The 14,138-nt window shown below is 42.1% G+C and overlaps 1 protein-coding gene across 3 annotated transcripts in view; it reads left to right on the plus strand.

The window, feature by feature from the left end:
• The first annotated feature begins 5,345 nt into the window (after nucleotides 1-5,345).
• Rasgrp3 (RAS, guanyl releasing protein 3) overlaps nucleotides 5,346-14,138 on the plus strand; it is a 93,185-nt gene continuing 84,392 nt past the window's right edge. The window contains exon 1 of one of the 3 annotated variants that reach the window (XM_006524273.3): nucleotides 5,346-5,644. The gene's annotated coding sequence lies outside the window, so the exon portion shown is untranslated. The remainder of the gene's footprint in view (nucleotides 5,645-14,138) is intronic. The other 2 variants (XM_006524271.3, NM_001166493.1) reach the window with 2 other exon arrangements.

The following is a 14,138-nucleotide window of genomic DNA, read 5'->3' on the forward strand; positions in this document are numbered from 1 at the left end:
AGTACCCAAGGAGCTAAAGGGATCTTCAACCCTATAGGTGGAACAACATTATGAACTAACCAGTACCCCTGAGCTCTTGACTCTAGCTGCATATGTATCAAAAGATGGCCTAGTCGGCCATCACTGGAAAGAGAGGCCCATTGGACACGCAGACTTTGTGTGCCCCGGTACAGGGGAATGCCAGGGCCAAAGGGGGGGAGTGGGTGGGTAGGGGAGTGGGGGTGGGTGGGTAAGGGGGACTTTTGGTATAGCATTGGAAATGTAAATGAGCTAAATACCTAATAAAAAATGGAAAAAAAAAAAAAAAAAAAAAACAAATACAAAACTACATTCAAAACATGGCCAGGACTCTTGGCATTCCAAAATCACAGAGATGGGGCATGAAGACCGGTGCATTACTGAGTTATTCTAGAATTCATGAAGGTAGAGAACTGACTTGACTCTCCATCAGGGTGATAAGACCCCCACTGATTGGAAGGAGGAGACATTACGGTATTTGTCTACTTTGCCTTTGTGTAACACTCCTCAACTGTCCTTAGAGACCCACATGGAAACAAGACCTTTGGTTCTTCTAGATTGGTTACTTAGGCTCTAAGGTAGGCCCCAAGATCCCCCTCCTGTGGAACAGGGAAAGGACCTACATCTTGCTTCTAGCCCATAAACTTCAACAACGTGAATGAGGTATATATGGTCCCATGTATATGATTGTCTCTTGCACGACTGGAAGCCGTCTTTATGTAAGATTTTCTCCCGAGTCTGCTTGGCCAGATATGGATGATCTGGGTCATCTGTTTCACAGCCTTCAATATCTGCGACCAGGGGATGGACAGGGGATGGACACATGGTTCTGCTTTAGCAGCATTGGTTGCTCTTGCAGAGAACCGGGCTTTGGATCCCTGCACTATATGACGGCTCACAAGTCTACAACCCTAATGCCAGGGGACCAATGGCCTCCTCTGACTTCTACAGGCTTCTGTACCATGTGATCATGTGATGCACACATGTGTACACACACACACACACACACAACCTCTATATTATTTTTCTCTGAGACATGGTCTTGCTATGTAGTTCTGACTGTCCTGGAACTAACTCTGTAGATCAGCCTGAACTTGAACTCACAGATATCCACCTGCTTCTGTCTCCTAAGTGCTGGATGGAAGGTATGAGTCACTATGCCTATTATATGTGTGTGTATGTGTGTGTGTGTGTGTATACATACACACACACATATATATACATACACACACACACACACACATATATATATATATACATATATATATATACATACACATACACACACACACACACACACACACACACACACACACATATATATATATATATATATATATATATCATCCTGAGCTTGATTGGGATTATATCTCTTTGCTTATTGGTAAATCAAGTCCTTGCAGTCAGATTAAACTGTCCAGCATCTTGCTGATGGCTGGAGGGAAGTGCCATGTCACTCTATATGTGAGTAGCTCTCAGTAAGGTGGTTTGTTTTTCCCAGCATGCAAGGGAGATGAGAGAGGCTCCCGATCACGCTGTACACAGCCAGAGGACTCAAGGGCTTTTCGTTTCTACTTTAGCTTTAACCTGTAAAGCTAAAGGCCATCTGCACTTACTCGCTACTGTAAATATAAATTCAGTTTAAGCTTTTTATATTGATTGTATAATTTGGGCGTAAAAGGACTTATGACCCGAGCACCATTGTGAATTAAAACAAATCTAATCCTCAAACAAGGAAACTGTATAAACAGTTAAATCAATAATCAGCCGCATGGCTTTCTATCATACTAAAGAGACTCCAAAACAATGGATTTTAATTATTAAGAGGATTTCTCCCATGTTTCTCTTTCCTCTCAAATATTGCACAAGGCACGGTAATACAGGACACCAACTCTCTTGCAGCCCATAGTAGCTTCCACTTGCCTTCAGGTGTGTGTCACACACTGTCCCTATGAGGGTCTGTCCTGCCTTGCTTTTTCATTCCAGTCATTGGCTCCACACACAACTTCATGGTTGAGTCAGGAGGCTTTCCTCAGTGGAGCATGTAACTAGCAGAAACACTTGGATCGGTGCCTATGTGTCAGAATTTACAGATTTAAAAAAAATTGCAACAGCAGTCAGCATTTACTTTATCCACAGCATCAGATGTTAGTGTTACAAAAGCTGGGCCTGCGCTAGCCACTCATCAACAGAGAGCCTCATTTCCTTTTGGTGCTCTGATTGTTACACAGAAATCTGTTGTATTTTAGGTCTGGGGCAAAGTCAGAGGACAACAATAGAGGCCAAAGTCCAAAACAATGAAAACCGGCTGGCTTGGATTTTCCCACTGACCGTTACCAAGACTGGGCCTCTCCTTAGACAAAGTATGAATTCTAGTATCGGGCCAGGCTGTTTGTAATCTTGCAAAGTAGCTTTAATGTCATATGTACTAAGAGCTGGGCCATTTGAAAATGAACTGCTAAATGACATAAATTCATTTAATTACATTAACAGGGAAGGATTTTGTTTTCTTTTTTCTATCTCAGTAAGTTTTTGGTTGTGTTAAATAGTAACTTTTTTTTCTTATGTTAGAATGTAGAATTCCTGACCTCTAGCCATCTTCTATAGGAGCTATGTAAAGCCTGTATCCTTCTGAGCCTTCATCACAGAAGTCCCTGTGCATCTTATTAACATGATGCAACATTTGAGTTGGAGGGCACAATTCAACAGTGACCGGGGGCTTCTGTTCCGTGTAGACAACAAGAAGCTGTTACCAAAACCACAAAATTAAGGCTCAGATGCACACTGCTCCTCTGAGAAACAGCATCCAGACCTTTTTGTTTGTTTCCTTTGAGGACATGGGTTTGAGTTTCTTCTACATTGCAGTTACTGAAGTTGTTTTTAGGCAACTGCAATAGAATATATGCTGTTTCATTCACTTAACAGAACCAAGACAACCAACGAAAGTTGCTCTTTAGCTCCCCAGACAGGCCGCCAGTACGCCAGATAACTTTTCTGAAGTAACTCTGAGTGTCTTAACATTAGATGCAAAAGCTTATCTTCTGAATAAGAGTGGCATCAATAGAACCAATATTTAATTTTTATTCTTACATTTAAAAATCTAAAATTCCCTTTAGAAGATAAGATATACATAATCATAACTTCATAGAGGATCACTTGATAGTCATCGTGTGTGCTCAGAACTTCTGATGTGTGTGTCACTGTGGTGACTGGTCCTTCCCTGGTTTTTGAGTGGCTCCTCCAACAGGTGAGGCATCACTGTAAGGTCTCCATGTCACTTGTGTGTTAAGAGCAGCTTGTTAGTCAGTTAAGTGTAGAAAGGTACAGAGATAGATGGATAGAGATGTTAGCTGGGCAATATACAGGCATTTCATAGAATCTTGTGGATCTCTTTGAATAGTACAGTTTTTCAACTCCTCTTTTAACTGAATAACGCTTGACTTTTTACTTTTAGTGTTTTTACAGTGCTGGGATTGAACCTAGGACCTCAAGCATACTAAGCAAGTACTCTACCATTAAGCTACGTTCTCGGTGCTGAATAAAAATTTGAAGCATGACATATGCAGCTATAATCAATTAAGAGCTACAGTGTGTGTGTGTGTGTGTGTGTGTGTGTGTATGTGTGTGTGCTTGAAACTAAATTGTTTTCCCATCCCTAACTTACTCCCCAATCTGCAGAATAAACTAGATCTCATTACCTTGTTGGAGTATGTGGAGTGAACTTGAGGGTGAGGACTGCCCACAGAAGAATGCAGTCCAGAGTTGGAGAGCTGGCCCAGTGGTTAAGAGCTCATCTGGCTCTTGCAGGGGACCTGGATTTAGTTCCTAGCACCCATGTCAGACATCTCACAACAGCTAATAACGCTAGTTCCATTGGATTTGACATCTCTAGTATCCAGTGGCATTAGAACTCATGGGTGTGCCCCCCACACACACGTAATTAGAAGTAAAACAAATCTTTAAAAAATAATACAGACCAGTTTATACTTCTACTTACTATTACACAAATGGTTGTTTCTCTACATATCAGTATCAGAAGTTAGCAAAAGTTTTAGCTGCTCGTCTGTTATGTGGGAAAAAATGCTATTATTTTGGGGTTTGCTTGCATTGTCAATAATATGAGGGAATTTGGATTGCAAGAATGCAGAAAAGCTATGTCTGTTTTTCCCATTCATATTAGATTCAGAAGGTATATTCCTTTTTTCTTTTCTTTCTTTCTTTCTTTCTTTTTCTTTCTTTTTTTTGGTATTTTGACTCAAGAAATTCTCTACTTTTTCTCTTAAAGACTTTTATAATTCCTCTGCATGTGTGTGTGAACACACACACACACACACACACACACACACACACACACTGGAGGGGTCACTTTGTAGAGGCCAGAGGAGGGTGTTGGCACTCTCAGAATTGGAGTTACAGGCATTTGTGGGATGCTGGGCTTATTCTATGGGTACTGGAAAACACTTTCTAGCCCCTAGGGTTGCTAGCAAGTGCTTGTAACCTGCTGAGTCAGCTTTCCAGCCTCAACATATTTTTAAATGAAAGGAGAGAATGAGTCTGACATGGTGCTCACTTTGTAATCCTAGTATTTGAGCGGTGAGGCAAGAGGATCACGAGTTTGAGCCTAGCTTGGGCTGTGTAGTAAGGCATCGTCTAAACTGTCTGAGGAAAGGAAAGGAAGGGAAGGGAAGGGAAAGGAAAGGAAAGGAAAGGAAAGGAAAGGAAAGGAAAGGAAAGGAAAGGAAAGGAAAGGAAAGGAAAGAAAAAAATAAGACAGAAAGCAAAAGAACAGAACAGAACCAGGTCTTCCTCCTGGTATTCAGGCACCCCCCCCCCACTCCCACAAATTTGTCTTTCAGGAAATGAAGGATGCAGTGTGAATCTGCTCGTGGTAGTTTACACAGAAAATGCTATTATTTCTGAATTCAAGCTTCGCTGGTGGGAAGTGACAACTTCTAGTCAAGTAGAGACTGAGGGACCAGTTAAGTCACAACTCAATGGCTCACACTAAAGTTGAATTATTTAGGTTAAATTTTCTTCAGTGTGTTTACCAGTGCAGACTTGGAAGGAACACACACACACACTCATACATGCATATGTGTGCACATGCACACGTGCGCACACACACATGCACACTGTACACACACACACACACACACACCTAACACACACACCTCTGACTGCCTTTTGAAATCAAATACATTTCCTGCCTCCTCTTTCCTCGGTACTCACAGCAGCAGCTTATTTATAGCACAGGAAAGGGGAAAAAAACAGCGCTCCACTGGAGGCCGGAAAACTAAGTAGGGAAAGAATAGGAGGAAGTGGGCCTGCCATTTAGCCAAACAGCCTTTACTTCATTGAGCTCAAAGCCTAGCCCCTTCAAGGTAGTGGTTTGTTGGGCACGAATAGGCTTGCAAATCTCTTTCTTTCTTTCTTCTTCTTTTTATTATTTTGCTTTTCCTCTTCACTTATGAATTGGACTTGAGCAATGGAGGGGACAACAGCTCTTTCAGGGGGAGCCCAGCCATCTTGAGGGGTTCAGGCACCTTGAAGAGACTTTCAAGAACCTGGTGAAAGGAGGATCCACACCTCTTGTGAACTTCCACTGACTACATGACTGCGGATTCGGGTATGTGTCCCTTTTAAGTTTGCGTCTTGCTATTTCTCACGTTTCCTTGGCTTTGCTTATTGGGCACAGGCAATATTTGTGATCTGAGGGCAGGTCCTACTATAACTGTAACACGAGCTTTGCTTGTGTCTCTGAAGAGTAGCCAGCCGTCAGAGTCAGCAATGGCATCCTGAGCTTCTGGTAGCAAGTGTGTATTTTACGGAAGTTGTTTTCTTGTGGTGACTTCCTTAAATCTCAGCATCATCTATAATCTCCCTGACGGTCATTTTTGAAAACATCTGCCTGACACTATTTGTGCTTTGTGTCAGGCTGGTCAGTAATCTGTCGGTCACTTCTTTGAGGAATACTGGTTTAGAATATACTTAATAACCATGTCTTTAAACACAACCAAACCATTGCTGAAGTTATTTTGCTGAAATTTAAGTTTTGTGTACAGCTGTGAAGATGAAAATTCATCTGGTACAAAGTTTCCTTTCTTAATCAATCATTCTTAAACAATGATGAACTTCTAAAACATAAAGGCAACATCCAAGCCCTGAGCTTTTCCAGAGACAGGAATTATTCATAGCAATTATTTACATCTGAGTTTTTTTCCAAAACCTTTCTGCTGTATAAATTTTGAGGGTCTTGAAAAAATATCCTTGTGCTTAGAAATGGAAAGGTGGGAGGGAAATTAAATAAACCTAAAAGAGTTGATGATGCTCACAAAAACTTGGAAGGCTTCTGGGGACATGCCGAGGGACATCCCTTGGCATTACGTGAATGCTTTTGTTTAAATGATGAGCCTGTGTGCTTCCAGGGCAGATAACCTCCACCTTTGCGTGGTAATGACGCTTGATTGATGTCAGCACAGTGACTGACCAAGAAGTAGGCTCTGCCAGTTGTTGAGAAGGAAACAGGTTGCTTTTCTTTCTGCCTCTCCTTGCATGAGATTTGTGTGTTTAGAGTTTGCAGCAAGAAGATAGCAAAGTTAAAAAAGCAGAACTGTGAGCCCACCAGAACTGGTGCGGAGCCCGGGGCTTCCTTCTAAGTCATGGTGGCTCTCTTTGGCCCTTTTCTCTGCTGAAAGAATTTAAGTGGGTATTTTGTTGTTGTTGTTGTTGTGCTGTTTTATATTGTTTTTCTGACTAGAAATTTGTAAGTCATTCCATGGAAATAGGTTCACAGAGATATTTTTTTAAAAACACAGGAAAAGCATGACTGTTTTGTTTGTACTGTTTTGAAACGCTTTGAAGAGACAAAGGGAAACACAGTGACTCGAGATTTCCGTGAGAGAGCTAAGCAAATCACTCTCCACGTTGGTTTCCCATGGCAGCACGGTATTTCCAAAGTCAGTTCTGAACCCAAGTTGTTCTATTGAGCTACCACACACATGGCTCTGGGGATGGCGACCTCGCTCTCAATAACCCTGATTCTGCTATCGGTTGAACCTGTCCCTCCCAAAATTGTTAAACGTCTTTGCCAGCTGAGCAGACGCTTTGATTAAAGCTCTTCCTTCCTATGCAAAGGAAGATTGAAGCTTCAATCCTCAGCGCTCACAGGAATGCTTGGTGGGCTAGCCAGCCAGGTTTGCAAGTCCTTGGATATCTTAGAGGAAGACTCCCTTGACAATCTCACATCTCTCTGTGTGTGAACACCTATGCACACATGCACACCATGAATGTGTGAAAAAGAAAAAGACATTTTTGCAGTGAAGACATTTACCTTATAAGCATTATGGTTTACTGCGAATCCTTTTTAAACAGTAGATAAAAATGATGAGTTCGAGGGTTTATTTTAGGAATATATGTTCTTCATTTGTCAAAGTCTTACAGCTTGCTATTGGTTTTTGAGGGCCAGCTTAATAAATTTATTCATGAGATACCAGGTATTGCAAACGCATTCCTTGGGAACTGCTTAATAGCTTCATAGGTTAATTGAGGCATTTTCTGTCTCTCGAGACTTTTTTAAGTTAGGCAATTTAGAAAAATGTCAATATTTTTTTTTCACTTTTCTGTTAACTAAGTAGAGGTTTGTTGTCTCTGGTTTAACTCCTACAATCATTACAGGTTACATAGAATAGCCACCCTGGGCCCCGTGTTTCCATAGGAATAAAAGCAGGGTCAAAAGATCACGCGAAACCACAGTGGTGTAGATGTCAGCAAGTCTAATCTTCGGCTTGTGGGATGTGTAAAAAAGGGTGTGGGGTGAGTCAGGCCAGGGTCAGGAAGCTACACCCATCTCCCATCTGGCCAGAACTTGTGCAGAGAGCAGGGGGTGCTATGCATAGGATTCTGAGTGTCTACGGGAGCCCTAAATTGCAGAATGTGGATTTTGGCAGATTCCCAACTCCCCCCCCCCCAGCACCCCCCCCCCACACACACACACACACACTACAGTCCAAGCTAGCAAGCAGCACCATCCCACCAAAGCACTTCAGGTTCTCCTAGGTGTGAATGCATGTCAGACCTTGGCACATTCAACATTAAGTTAGAGAGAGGGAGTCAAGTAGGACACAGGCATCTGATACATAGAATCAAACTGATGATACAGATCATGAAGCCTAGGCAAGGAGGTGAGAACAGAAGAGAACAGCCACTGCAGGCAAGGAGCCGTGAGCCTGGACAGAGACGGAAATGTGCTCAGAGAATGGGTGATTAGATGAAATGACGGATGCTCACTGAGAGGTGAATTTCTGCTAACAAACAAAACAAAACAAAACAAAACAAAGCCTACTTACCTACTATCTATGTTCCAGTGCATGAGGGTGCACGGAGACGGCTGTAGTGGTCGTATTTATAAAGCTATTACCCTTTCACCTGGAATCACATTTAATTATGTGTCTTCCCTTTTTTAAGTCCTCATTCTGGCAACCCATTCAGGGAATCGAGTCACACCCTCGAGAAGAGCAGAGAAAGGAGCACGTGGGGCAGTGAGCTGTGTCTGAAAAGAGTTGAGGCCACACTGACAGGCGACTGATGCGAGACGGAGGGATATGATACCTCAAAGATGTCATGGGTCGCTGAGGAAGTGGAATGGATACGATTTGACGCAGGACTTAGCTAGGATAAGGAGCGCAGGACCCTGAGGCCTAGGTTCTGAAGCGAATGAAGAATACTAATTAGACATGGCTATGGGAGCAGAGCACAGACTGCGAGTCACGTGACTTGTGGTCCAATGAAAAGCCATCAAGAATAGCTCTGCATCAGGGAGCGGCTCCAGGAATTGATGGGAGTTTGAGCAGTGGTGGAATAGTCAGGCAGAAGGACAGCTGACCGCTGGAAATGTGGACTAGTAGAGGAAGGGGGCAGGCGAGCTATGGTGGAACGGCAGCCTGCCTCTACTGAGCATTATGGTCCGTCGGGATTATGATCTCCATTCCCTTACTAGGTGCTCACACACGGTTCTGGGAAGGTTCCGTTGGTAGTCACCTGTGAAGGGTTGGTTTGGGAGCTGTTTGTATTAGTATGCTGCAGAGAGCACTTCATGAGATGGCATATATCCTTCAGTGTTAGAACACGTGTCTAGTGCACGCAAGGCCCTAGGTAGCAGGGCTAGCACCAGAAAAAAAGATTTAAAAAGTATATTATTTTATTATATTTGAATATTAAAAATGATGAAACTTTCAAAATGTACATGCAAGACTTTATTAACACAACTTCTTAAACATCACAATATTATCTTTTTAAATAAAAAGTGAAAAGTCTAATTAGAAATATGAGCCAAGGAACTTAATCAAATTCAGACAAAATTGTGTGCAGATTTTTTTTCTTTTTAAAGAATTACTTATTTTTATTGTATGTTTGTAGTTTGCCTGCATGTGTGGATTGTGAACCACCTGTGTGTAGTACCCGCTCAGGCGAGAAGAGGGCGTCAGGTCTTCTAGAATTGAGGTTAGGGCAATGGTGGTGAACTGCTATGTGAATGCTGGGAACTGAACCCTGGTCCCCCCCTCCCCCTTCGAAAGAGCGGCAAGTGCCCTTAGCAGGTGAACGGTCTCCAGTCCCTGTAAAAGAATCGTTATTTGCAAAAGACACACTTGATTACTAAACAGAAAATACAAAAAGAAGGGAACTGTTTGATATTATTCCATAATTTTGAATTTCACAGTTTCCATTAGCATATTTAAAAGGGCTGGAATACAGTCATACTTAGTGTTACATGAGAAAGAAAAGGCTATAAGATACTTTTCATACAACCTTTTTGAATATGAAACATATACATATTTCATGTATATATTCATATGTACATATGAGTTCATATACATATGTGTGTGTGTGTGTGTGAGAGAGAGAGAGAGAGAGAGAGAGAGAGAGAGAGAGAGAGAGAAGGAACTAAGAGTTGAGAATTTATAAGCCAACATGTTAACAGGAGTGATCTCTTGTCAGTGAAATATCAGACACTATTGTTTTCTACTCTGTCTTAGAATAAACACACAATACTTTATAATCAGTATCAAACCCCAATAGTATCTATAAGGTAGAAAGCCAAGTCCTTTGTCCTGCTGTCAGAGTCAACAATATGTTTGTGCTAATTCAGCGCCATTTGTGGCCTCCTCATCCAGTGAAGAGCTGTATCCTGTTTGTGACAGCATAATTTATGGTAATGGAAAAGCTTGCGATACACCGACAGGCCAACCGACTCTATGACTTCAGTGTATCCATTTGGCAACAGGAAACAAAGACCACACACACACACACACACACACACACACACACACACACACTTTTTTCTCCGTAATTGTTTTAGTAATAATTGACAATTGGAGGAAATGAATGGCAGAAAACAATTATAGGCAGACAAGATGTCAGCAGATCCGGCTGGGGATTTCAGCAGACCTGTCCCGGCTTTATTCCTCTATTCACTTCAGAATCCCACAACGATATCATTGTTTTGCTCTCAATCTACTGCAGAAATCACTATTGTTTTTTGTTTTTTTTGTTTTTATACTAGCAATTCTTTGCTGGCAGCACCCACGCCCCAGTATGTATTGGATTTAGTAATATGGTAATCCATATCGGGGATTGGTATTTTTTTGCTTATTTGCTATTCTGGGCCGAGGTGACCTCCTCCCTGCACACAAATCCGAATCCAGAAACACTAGCTACTCAGCAATCTCTCTGGAATTTTCCTGCATTTGGGCTAGCTGCCTGCTGTCCAGACATGAACTGTTCAAATTTTTACTTTCCACTTAACTTGAACTTGAAGGACTCACAGCCATCTTTCTATTTCTGCACAATGATCTCTTGCCTTTGTTTCAGTGGCTGTAGACAGGGCTAGGGGGTGGGTGTGAGGGTGGGAGGCAAAAACTCAAGATGAATGATTCATGGTTGACTCTCCAGTTTGTACGCTATAGTTGGTGACTCCTTAGAGGGAAATGAAGAGTTTATTATCATCTAGGAAAGGCTTAAGGGAGGGAAGCTGGAATTCATCGTTTAATGTCTAGTGCCCATAAATGCCGTGTTGGGACGTATTAAGAGTCTGTGTATGCGGGAGCTGAATAAGCACAGGCTGTTATAATCTTTGCTCTGGTTTTATTTGCTTCCCATTAGTTCAGTTTAGAGTAAGGCTCTGCAGTGGGTCTGACTACTGCTTTTTATAATGGAAGCCTTACTAGGGGCATCCATCAGGAATAAAAGGTGAAACACAAGTGAGCTACAAAGATCCATTTTATCTTGCCAAGTGACCACATTAAAGCAAATAATCAAAACAAATAGATTAGATACATTTTATTTTTATTTAACCACCTAGATATAGATCACTATCAATTCAATATATGATAGATAGATGGAAAACCTGTTATTGAGATATTTTACATCATCCTATTTTCCTGCCATCTTCGAGGTTTCTGATTTTGTTTACTGCACATCTGTATCCAGACTGGCTTCATTTCAAATGCTCAGGAGCTTTGAGAGTCTAGTGGCTGCTGTGCATGGCTGCACATGTAGCATGTGGGCAATGATGCACCATTTAGGACCCACAGTCTGTCTCCTCCATCCTAACCAGAGAGCTGGCAACCCTTCGAGGATTCAGGTGAAATGCAGTAGTTGAAAGCCGGCAAAGAAGCCATGCCTTTTGTCATCCAGTTACCAGAACAACTCAAAGCTCATTGAGTCTGAGGAACTGTTGACTTCTCAGTTGGAAATACAAGTGGATGAAGCTGACTATAGGACCCACTGGGTAAAGAGCTTCCTGAGCAATTCTAAGGACCTGAGTTCACATCCTTAACTCCCATATAAAAGCTGGAAATGGTGGCCTGCCTTTGTAGCCCCAGAACTCGGGGGACAGAGACAGACAGGTGCTGGGGGCTCACTAGTTCTGCCAGTCTGCCCCAAATGGAAAGTTCCATGCTTTATGAGTCTTTCTCAAAAGAACAGAATAGACACCTATGGTTGACTCCTGGCTTCCACGTAGGGCTAGCATACCTGCGCGCGCGCGCACACACACACACACACACACACACACACACACACACACACACACACACACACATACACACACAGGTAGAAATACCAAAAAAAGAATAAAGCCGATTCAAAACAAATCAGGATTACATATTTGCAGTAGACTTCATTTTATCATTATAATGTTTCATGTGAATCTAAGCCTAGAATTGATTCTTCTACACAGACTAAAACTGAGTTCCAGGAAGCATTTGTGATTTTGTGCTTCTGATTCTATACAAAAGGGAAGGCATCATTAGCAATTAAAATGCACACATACATGCATAGACCACACACACACACACACACACACACACACACCACACACACCAACACACACACACACCACACACACACACACACACCACACACACACACACACACCACACACACACCAACACACACACACACACCAACACACACACACACACACCACACACACACACACACACCACACACGCGCACACACACACACACCACACACACACGCACACACACACACACACACACACACACACCACACACCACACACACACACACATACACACACAGAGTTCTAGCATTGTGACTCCTTGCTGATGCCTTACTTGATGGGTAGGAAACACGCTTCAGTGGTCTTGTGTAACTCTCTGCCCTGGGGACTCCCATGCTAGTCAGCCGGGTGATAAAGATAGCTCTATGTGCTAAATAAGGAGATGCAAAAATAAACCTGTGGAAGAGGATATAAAACCAGAGGACCCTGAAGCTTCCCATGGCTTGCCAAAGGCAGAGACCTGGAAATCCAGGGCCCTGGAGCCCTGACGTGGAGCCATGGCCAACTGCAGCAGTGCTATTTGGGGTGCGTTTCTTGTTACACGAGGGTTTGATTAGGAAGGTACATTTAGAACAGTCAGAGTAAAAGCTGCAGACATCTAAAATGCAAGTGATGATGCTTTGCTTCATGCTTCATGCATTGGGAAGGCTCCAAAAGCTTGGGGATTTTCTTGGCCCTCTAAATTCACTTTCCATTTTTTCCCCCACAGAAACAAAGCTATAAATAGTGATCAGGCATCTGCACCTAAAATGCCATATGTCTTCCATGAAATTGTTTCAATGCACTACACCGAGTGTGGAATGGACCAAGTTTCTGTTTGATAAGTTATTGTTTAATATAAATATGTTATATTCCTTAAATTATTCATTCTATTTACAAAAGAATATAAGGCTTATTATGGTATTTCTTAGGCCACTGATGCAAAACTCTATATACACAAGCTTTATTAATATGTTAATAATTGTATTATATGATCAATACTTGGAAAGTATGTTAATAAATGAAATAGCATAGTATATCAACTTATTTTCACCTTCTATGCAAAGAAGTAAGCAATAGTAAAGATTTCAGAGAGCAGATGCTGTTCTGAGTTCCAGGACAAGCCTGTGGGGTAAATTCTATCTATTTATCTATTTGTGGTAAATTCTATTTATTTATCTATTTGTATTGGCAGGAAAACAATCTGTTAACAAAGAACATGGAAGTAGAATTCTCACATGAGTCACTTATCTAAGTGACTTGGGGACAAAGTCCTTTTTAATCTTGTATGTCTTACTGTCCTTCCAAACACTGGTCTTGGCTTTCATTAAGGAAATACTGTTGGCTATAACTTAATGCGCAGCCGTATTAGGACTCCTTTGATTTACAGACAGGTGAGGTTTTACTGAAGGCTAGAAGTCAGCAAATTGCAGAGGCGATTTAGAATGAAATACTGAAGCACACTGCACACTGGCAATCAAGCTACATACAATTGCTCAGGACTCTTTGGGGAGGGGCTGAGGCTGGGCTGGGAGGGATGATGCTGGGGTCTGGGGGCAGCGGAGGGAAGGGTATGCACTCAGCCTTCACAATCCAGTTTTCATGCCTTAGAGATAGCAGCAAGCTGAATCCTGAAGGTATGACCATTGTTTTAGTTTATGGGGTTTTCTCCCCACTAAAAGTGAGGTATATGTCATCTGGGTGAGTTGTGTCAGTGTTTACTTTTATAAAACAGTCACATGAGTCCAGAGATTTACAAGAGGGCTGAGACAGAAGTTTG

This window comes from Mus musculus, chromosome 17 (assembly GCF_000001635.26).
Source record: "Mus musculus strain C57BL/6J chromosome 17, GRCm38.p6 C57BL/6J".
In the NCBI taxonomy this organism is placed as follows: domain Eukaryota; kingdom Metazoa; phylum Chordata; class Mammalia; order Rodentia; family Muridae; genus Mus; species Mus musculus.